Here is a 10,298-nt window from a genome sequence, read left to right as displayed (position 1 = left end):
ATATATATACATACTACATATGTATATATACACTACTGTGTGTGTGTATATATATGTACATATATATATATATTTATATACACACACTACTGTGCTTAGTCTCTCAGTCATGTCCAACTCTTTGCAACCCCATGGACTGTAGCCCACCAGGCTCTACCATCATTGGGATCCTCCAGGAAAGAATACTGGAATTGGTTGCCATGCCCTCCTCCAGGGAGTCTTCCCAACCCAGGGATCAAACCCAAGTCTCTGGCATTGCAGGCAGATTCTTTACCTTTTGAGCCACTAGTGAAGACTACTAGAAACATAATAAAAGCTTTAATAATATGATAGCCATATAGTTTATGGAAAAAATAGAGAAAGTATCAAGCAGTATTAGCATGAACAATAGCAAGCTTGTGAGATAGGAACTCTAGTTAGATAGAGTTCACAGGTATAATGTCAAATACTATAAAGATATAGACTCAGCTCAGGGGTTTTCTTTGGCATGATACCTATCTTGACGCCTCCATTCATCCCTTAACAGCCAGTATAAAGGAATGGTTCTCCTTCGGCGTTCCAACGGCACTGACACTTCTATTACAGTATTTCAAATAATTTATTGAACAAAATTTTCTCATGCTGTTCTTCAATTCACTTGTCAGCCCTGAGAAAAAAGTCAGCTGACACACAGGAAGCCAATCTAGAGCTCCTGATATGAGTTATCTCCACAAAGACCTAGATTTCCTATGTGCAGTCCACCTGTTATATAAATATTACCGGTCCCTAAAGACTCTGATGCTGGGAGGGGTTGGGGGCAGGAGGAGAAGGGGACAACACAGGATGAGATGGCTGGATGACATCAGTGACTCTATGGACGTGAGTTTGAGTGAACTCTGGGAGTTGGTGATGGACAGGGAGGCCTGGCATGCTGCAATTCATGGGGTCGCAAAGAGTTGGACACGACTGAGCAACTGAACTGAACTGAACTGAACTAAGTGTAGTCAGGTTCCAATTACTTTGTTCTAACAGATTCACATATGAATCAGAAAACATAATACAACCAAAAATGAGTGGAAAGAAGGGAAGAATGAAAGAGAGATAGTAAAGAAGGGAGAAAGAAAGAAGGAAAAGAGTAAGGACGGACAGAGAAAGTAGGAAGGGAATATGCAAAAGTCAAGAAAGCAAGATAGGAAGAAAACAGGACTCTAGGAAAAGCAGTATACAGCAGAAAAACTTAGATCTACAGAGAAAAGCATGAATAAAATTATAAAATAAATAAAACAAGTACCATGTATGAAAAATAGAAATTTATCATGCAATATTAACCACAGAACATTATCTTATTCTATAAATTTTATTGCTCAAACACATCACAAACTTTCAACATAGACTGGGAATGCAAATAGGAATGATAACAGAGAAGAGAATGGTTATACCCCCAAAGTATTTGCACATCTATAGTATGATATCTAAAATCTTGCAAATAGAATTTGAATGTGTTCAACCAGGGAGGATTTAATTCAATTTTGAATTAGACGGAATATATTTATGTAGGCATCCTAGCAGGACAATCTGCATCGAACATTCTAGCTTTGATAGACAGCTGCAGTTTTATTAGAGGAACAGTTACAAACCTAGTTCTAATTCTGTACAGAATTAGATACTATAGGACAGAAATCTGTTCCTATAATGGAGAAGCTATTTAAAGGACCTGGGAGAGAAAAGTGTTTCAGGACCACTAATTTTTCCCCTAAAAATGACTAAAGAAAGATAAGAAAAAAGCAGAAGACTTTTCTTATATTCTGATTTGAAGGAGAAGTTGATGTCTCAAAATCTTAATAGTGCTCTACTGCTTTATTATACTGCATTAAGGGGTTTCCCTGGTGGCTCAGATAGTAGAAGACCCAGGTTCTATCCCTGGATTGGTAAGATCCCCTAGAGAAGGGAATGGCAACCCACTCCAGAACTCTTGCCTGGAGAATTCCATGGACAGAGGAGCATGTGGTCTCCCTCAAAGAGTTGTATATAACTGAGAAATTGATACTCTCGCTTTTTTCACTGGTAAGACTATCTGCAACTAAAATAGGCTCCTCATTTGCATTTGGGCTGGAATAAGCTCAGAACTGCCAAGAAGTGGCTACAACTTCCTCCCATAAACAAAGCGGAAATGATGCTCATCATAGAAAAATAATCAGATTCCTGACACTGGTTTAACCCACAGAAAACTCAGGATTGTTTGTTAAATAAGTTGTTCCAAAAGATGAAATGAATAGGCCAACAAGAAAAATATATGACTAACATAACAGAAATACAATTTAAGCCACCGCATTAGAAAGCTTGGTCCCTCAGGTATCTGTCATAGCCAGAACCCCTGACAGAGGTGAGGTGTTTGTGTCCATAAGAGGAGGTACTGCATGTCACCTATGTATAGGGTGAATCTTTCTTCCAGGCTTCAATAAAGGAAACTGCAAGCTAAGAATCTTCACTCTGTAGGAAGACTCAAATCTATATCTATAGAGAATTATCACATATTGGGTCTAAGTCTGTATTTAACCCAAAGAACATAGAAACTAGTACAGACAACTGGTCAGTGAGGGAAGTTATACTAGGATGACTGATAAAGTCCTCATTTAAGTCCACTTCACAATAGTCCTCTTTGGAACCAAAAACCATTTATATTTATGTTCCCATTTACTGAATAAATACTACCTAAATTAGGTTTTATTAAATTTTATTCGAAGTATAATATAGAGGAGTGTACATATTAAAGTACATAGTTTGATGAATTTTAACAACCAAGACATCATAAAAAAAAATGTGATAGCAAACTTCAGGAATTCGCTTTGAGCCTCCTTCTAATTATTTCTTCTTTCCTTTAACAACCACTTTCCTCACCTAAAACAGCATCAGTTAGCTTTGCCTGCTTTTGTAGCTTTTGAAAATGGAATCATAAAACATGTACTCTTTGGGGATTGCTTCTTTCACTGAATAATGTTTGTGAGGCTCATCCATCTTGATGATGTATTGTAAATGACCCACTCTCATTCTCATTTCAGTACATATCTCCCATGTATGAATATGCCACTTATGCATTACATAATAGATGGGCATTAAGCAGCTTCCAGATTGGTACTATTATGAGTAGTGCAGCAAATGAACATTTTTGTGCTTTTCTTCTGATGACATTTCTAGGAGTAGAATTGCTGGACCATATGGTACAATAAATGTGTTCCATTTCAGGAGACATTGTCCAACTGTTTACACATTGGTTATATTATCCTAATGTACACTTCCATTGGTCATGTCTAAACATCTGACTGTCCCATATTATATACTATTATGTTCCATAGTAGGACTTTTCATTCTAGTTGTTCTTGTACTGTATATCAGTTTTATTTGAATTTGTACTTTTCTGGTGATTAATGAAATTGAGGGCCTTTCATACATTTATTGTTAATTTGACATCTCTTTTGCAAAATGCCTTTTCAAATTCATTAATATGCGTGTGACCTCAGTCATGTCTGACTCTTCTGTGAACCTGTAGAGTTTGGACGGTAGCCCCCAGGCTCTTCTGCCCATGGAATTTTCCAAACAGGAATTCTGGAGTGAGTTGCCATTCTCCTCCTCCAGGGGATCTTCCCAACTCAGTGACCAAACTCATGTCTCCTGCGTCTCCTGCACTGGCAAGAGGATTCTTTACCGTTAGTGCCTTCTGGGAAGCCTCATTTTCCAATTCTTTACCAATTGTAAAATTCAGTTCAGTCGCTCAGTCATGTCCACTCTTTGTGACCCCATGAACCTCAGCACACCAGGCCTCCCTGTCCATCACCAATTCCCAGAGTTCACTCAAACTCATGTCCATCGAGTCAGTGATGCCATCCAGCCATCTCATCCTCTGTCCTCCCCTTCTCCTGCCCACAATCCTTCCCAGCATCCGAGTCTTTTCCAACTTTTTGCATGAGGTGGCCAAAGTACTGGAGTTTCAGCTTTAGCATCAGTCCTTCCAAAGAAATTCCAAGGCTGGTCTCCTTCAGAATGGACTGGTGGATCTCCTTGCAGTCCAAGGGACCCTCAAGAGTCTTCTCCAACACCACAGTTCAAAAGCATCAATTCTTCAGCACTCAGCCTTCTTCACAGTCCAACTTTCACACCCATACATGACCACTGAAAAAACCATAGCCTTGACTAGACAGACCTTTGTTGGCAAAGTAATGTCTCTGCTTTTCAATGTACTATCTAGGTTGGTCATAACTTTCCTTCCAAGGAGTAAGCGTCTTTTAATTTCATGGCTGCAATCACCATCTGTAGTGATTTTGGAGCCCAAAAAAACTAAAGTCTGACACTGTTTCCACTGTTTCCCCATCTATTTGCCATAAAGTGATGGGACCAGATGTCATGATCTTCGTTTTCTGAATGTTGAGCTTTAAGCCAACTGTTTCACTTTCATCAAGAGGCTTTTTAGCTCCTCTTCACTTTCTGCCATAAGGGTGGTGTCATCTGCATATCTGAGGTTATTAATATCTCTCCCAGCAATCTTGATTCCAGCTTGTACTTCTTCCAGCCCAGCGTTTCTCATGATGTACTCTGCATAGAAGTTAAATAAGCAGGGTGACAATATATAGCCTTGACATACTCCTTTTCCTATTTGGAACCAGTCTGTTGTTCCATGTCCAGTTCTAACTGTTGCTTCCTGACTTGCATATAGGTTTCTCAAGAGGCAGATCAGGTGGTCTGGTATTCCCATCTCTCGAAGAATTTTCCACAGTTTATTGTGATCCACACAGTCAAAGGCTTTGGCATTGTCAATAAAGCAGAAATAGATGTTTTCTGGAACTCTCTTGCTTTTTCCATGATCCAGCAGATGTTGGCAATATGATCTCCAGTTCCTCTACCTTTTCTAAAACCAGCTTGAACATCTGGAAGTTCACGGTTCATGTATTGCTGTAGCCTGGCTTGGAGAATTTTGAGCATTACTTTACTAGCATGTGAGATGAGTGCAATTGTGCAGTTTGAGCATTCTTTGGCATTGCCTTTCTTTGGGATTGGAATGAAAACTGACCCTTTCCAGTCCTGTGGCCACTGCTGAGTTTTCCAAATTTTCTAGCATATTGCGTGCAGCACTTTCGCAGCGTCATCTTCCGGGATTTGAAATAGCTCAACTGGAATGCCGTCACCTCCACTACCTTTGTTCGTAGTGATGCTTTCTAAGGCCAACTTGACTTCACATTCCAGGAAGTCTGTCTGTCTCTAGGTGAGTTATCACACCATCGTGATTATCTGGGTCGTGAAGATCTTTTTTTGTACAGTTCTTCTGTGTATTCTTGCCACCTCTTCTTAATATCTTCTGCTTCTGTTAGGTCCATCCCATTTCTGTCCTTTATTGTGCTCATCTTTCCAAGAAATATTCCCTTGGTATCTCTAATTTTCTTGAGGAGATCTCTAGTCTTTCCTAGTCTGTTTTTTTCCTCTATTTCTTTGCATTGATCATTGAAGAAGGCTTTCTTATCTCTCTTTGCTATTCTTTGGAACTCTGCATTCTGATGCTTATATCTTTCCTTTTCTCCTTTGCTTTTCACTTCTCTTCTTTTCACAGCTATTTGTAAGGCCTCCCAAGACAGCCATTTTGCTTTTTTGCATTTCTTTTCCATGGGGATGGTCTTGATCCCTGTCTCCTGTACAATGTCACAAACCTCATTCCATAGTTCATCAGGCACTCTATCTATCAGATCTAGTCCCTTAAATCTATTTCTAACTTCCACTGTATAATCATAAGGAATCTGATTTAGGTCTTACTTGAATGGTCTAGTGGTTTTTCCTGCTGCTGCTGCTAAGTCGCTTCAGTCATGTCCAACTCTATGTGACCCCACAGACGGCAGCCCACCAGGCTCCCCCGTCCCTGGGATTCTCCAGGCAAGAACACTGGAGTGGGTTGCCATTTCCTTCTCCAATGCATGAAAGTGAAAAGTGAAAGTGAAGTCACTCAGTCATGCCTGACTCTAGCGACACCATAGACTGCAGCCTACCAGGCTCCTCCATCCATGGGATTTTCCAGGCAAAAGTACCGGAGTGGGGTGCCATTGCCTTTTCCAGTGGTTTTTCCTACTTTCTTCAATTTCAGTCTGAATTTGGAAATAAGGAGTTCATGATCTGAGGCACATTCAGCTCCTGGTCTTGTTTTTGCTGACTGTATACAGCTTCTCCATCTTTGGCTGCAAAGAAAACAATCACTCTGATTTCAGTGTTGACCGTCTGGTGATATCCATGTGTAGAGTCTTCTCTTGTGTTGTTGTGGTGTTTGCTATGACCAGTGCGTTCTCTTGGCAAAACTCTATTAGCGTTTGCCCTGCTTCATTCTGTATTCCAAAACCAAATTTGCCTGTTACCCCAGGTGTTTCTTGGCTTCCTACTTTTGCGTTCCAGTCCCCTATAATGAACAGGACATCTTTTTGGGGTGTTAGTTCTAAAAGGTCTTGTAGGTCTTCATAGAACTGTTCAACTTCATCTTCTTCAGTGTTGCTGGTTGGGGCATAGCCTTGGATTACTGTGATTTTGAATTGTTTGCCCCGGAAACAAAGATCATTCTCTTGTTTTTGAGATTGCATCCGACTACTGCATTTCAGACTCTTTTGTTGACCATGATGGCTACTCCATTTCTTCTAAGGGATTCTTGCCCACAGTAGTAGATATAATGGTCATCTGAGTTAAATTCACCCATTGCAGTCCATTTTAGTTCGCTGATTCCTAGAATGTCGACATTCACTCTTCCCATCTCCTATTTTGTTCCAACTCTTTGAGACCTCATGGAATGCAGCACACCAGGCTTTCCTGTCCATCACCAACTGCCAGAGCTTGGTCAAACTCATATTCATCAGGTTGGTGATGCCATCCAACCATCTCATCCTCTGTAACGCCCTTCTCCTTTGCCTCAATCTTTCCCAGCATCAGGGTCTTCTCTAAGGAATCAGTTATTTGCTTCAAGTGGCCAATGTATTGGAGCTTCAGCTTTAGCATCAGTCCTTCCAAAGAATTACATTTTGTTTTTTATACATCTTGTGCATACACACAAGGTCATCTTCTATTACAACAGAAAGAGGGTATACAGTTATATTATTATTACAATAATCAGAAAGATAGGGTAACCCAGTATTTGGATGTTGGTCAGCTTCTTTATCCACTGAGTTCTTGGCTCACTCAAACAGCTAATGAAAAAAGCAGCCAATTGACAGGGATTAGAATTCGAACATGTCTCAACAACATGGACTCTCTCTCACCAAGACTGATTCTATACTGTAACTGATTCACAGCTAATTTGCTCCCCCCAAATGACCAATATATAAATATGTGTGACACTATGCAAAATACTGTATCCCTACATTGTGTGTGTGTGTGTGTGTGTGTGTGTGTGTGTGTGTGTGTGAGCCATTCCATCACAGAAGGCTTGTTGCTACCTGGGGCTCTGTCTAGGAAACAACAGTGGATTCCTTCTTTAGACCTCACCAATAACTTTTTCATCATCTCTTCTCCACTCTCTCTCTCTTCCTTTTGTTATCAAAAGGAATCTTTTAAGGGAATGGAACATTGGCAATAGAGGAAGACTTACTATCAGCTCATATGTTTCTCTAAAACCTATTGCCTAGAGTTTTCAAAGACTTCAGAGGCTTAAAACCAAAATAGATGATTTTATTTCCTTTCTGACAAATTTTATTGATTATTTGAAGCAGTGGTCATGGGATTGACAAATTCATGACTGGATGAAAGATATAAATATCAGGGGAAAGATATTAGTTTAAATACCTACAAATGTATTCTGCCTAAGACATACAGTTTTTTAAAAACTTTTACCTGAGTAAATTTGAACACTTTTTAAAATCTCGTTGAGCTTAACTTACCTCATCTTGGATGGAGAGCGACCGGCCCACGATAGCAATGTCTTAGAACTGGTGTGATTATTAAGTGGCATGCCTGTAAGTAGCAGCTATCTCCTTTTAAATATTATCCAACACATTTTCACTATGCCTAAGCCATGTACTTTTATTCAAATTATTTATAAAGACAGTTAAGAAGAGAGAAACTCTGTGAACTTTCCCTACAGTGATTCTCAAACTCTTAGTGCTCCGATCAGTGTACTTAGAGCATTGGCATGTCAACAGTAATTTCAGAAAACATCTTAACAATAACTTGAGCTCTTAAAGACCTTCAAAAGTGGGGCTGCCATCTACCACACCTTAGGAACTAACTAAATTGACAGCATTCCCAAGGAGAAAGAGCCAGGTTCATGTTCTCTGCCAGGAATCTTTGCCCCTGCATTTCAAAACTCAGTGGAGGCCACAGCTGTGACAGCCTTGTGGGGACCGCTAAGGCTTCCTAATGTTGCAAGAGCCCCTGCTGTCCTGTCATGTCACATGCCAGAAATAAAAGCTTTCCCTTGTGCACTTTCTCAGCAAAGCTCTGTGGCCTTTGAATTTCAGATGTAAGAAGAGACAAGTGCAACAATGCGTGTACAGTCGCTTGAGGACCAAAGCTGTTCCTGAAATCTTAAGAGCTCACAATTGTAAAATCTGAGTACAAAGGGGCCTCAAAATTCCAAGTTTCTTTTGTTATGCATTATTGCTGAAGTATATAAATAGTTTTAATGCTGCCTTGGGTATGTGTGTGTTTTCACAAGAGTGCAAGTGTACAGTTGAATCTCAAGGATGTTTTGTGTACCTGCTATGACCACTGAACATTCAGAATGGAGAATTACACAACTTTGAGGATGGCGAAACCTTTCAAGATTATCTATTTGAGCTCCATATTTAAAAGTGTGACTAGACAACAGTAATGCAAAATGTTATCAACAAAGCAAGCACTCAAAGTTAGCATAAATACATTCTGCTTAAAAGTGAGTGAAGTTCCTCAGTCGTGTCTGACTCTTTGTGACCCCATGGACTGTAGCCTACCAGGCTCCTCTGTCCATGGGGTTTTCCAGGCAAGAATACTGGAGCAGGTTGCCATTTCCTTCTCCAGGGGATCTTCCTGACCCAGGCATTGAACCTGGGTCTCCTGCATTGTAGGCAGACGCTTTACCGTCTGAGCCACCAGGGAAGTCCTTTCTAGACAGAATATCAGTAGTTGTGGTGTCTCAGATGGTAAAGAATCCACCTGCAATGTGAGAGACCTGGGTTCAATCCCTGGGTTGGGAAGATCCCCTGGAGGAGGGCATAGCAACCCACTCCAGTATTCTTGCCTGGAGGGCTACAGTCCATGGGGTTGCAAAGAGGTGGACATGACTGAGCAACTAAGTACACAGCACAGGGGCGTTCTATTCCTTCCGCCTCCTGCTTGTTCTCATTCACTACAACATTATCTCTATGTACAGACACACACACACACACACACACACACACACACACACACACACACACACAAAATAAAATGCATGTCCCATATATGCCTTATAGTTTTACTTCTGAAGTTTTATTTTTTTAACGTTTTTGTCTCTGAATGGAATAATCTCCTTTCTTTAAATCATTCATTTACAATAATTAATAACTTTCAATGAACCATATATTGGAGCAACCCTTCAAGATATTTTGAAGAATAAATCATATACAAAGTGGTATTTTGTTCTGTTAGAAGAAAAGCCATCTCTTCTCTGAAAGTCATATGGTATGTGTCTTTCTCTCTCTGACTTATTTAGTATTAGGCTTTAAAGTAATATATTCGCTTAGTACCAGGCTTCCATGGTAGCTCAGATGGTAAAGAATCCACCTGCAATGCAGGAGATCTGTGTTCAATTCCTGGGTTGGGAAGATCCCCTGGAGAAGAGAAAGGCTACCCACTCCAGTATTCTAGCCTGGAGGATTCCATGGACTGCATAGTCCATGGGGTTGCAGAGTCAGACACAACTGAGCGACTTTCACTTACTTCTCTCTGACTTACTTCACTTAGTATCATAATCTCTGGGTTTATCAGTGTTACTACAAATGGCATTATTTCACCCTTTTTAATGGCTGAGTAATCCTCCATTATATATACGTACCATATCTTCTTTATCTATTCATCTATTGATAGATATTTAGGTTGCTTCCATAAACATTGTAAACAGTGCTGCAATGAACACGGGGTGCATGCATCATTTAGAATCATGTTTTTGTTTGTTTGCTTGCTTTCAAGATATTTACTCAGGAATGGGATTGCAAGATCATATGGTAGCTCTATTTCTAGTTAGTTAAGGAGGCTTCACACTGTTCTCCATAGTGGCTATACCAATTTACATTCCCATCAACAGTGAAGGAGCATTCCCTTTTTCCACACTCTCTCTAGAATCTGTTTGT

The sequence above is a fragment of the Capra hircus genome, chromosome 29, assembly GCF_001704415.2.
Source record: "Capra hircus breed San Clemente chromosome 29, ASM170441v1, whole genome shotgun sequence".
Classification (NCBI taxonomy): Eukaryota; Metazoa; Chordata; class Mammalia; order Artiodactyla; family Bovidae; genus Capra; species Capra hircus.
Note: the sequence above shows the minus strand (reverse complement) of the source record.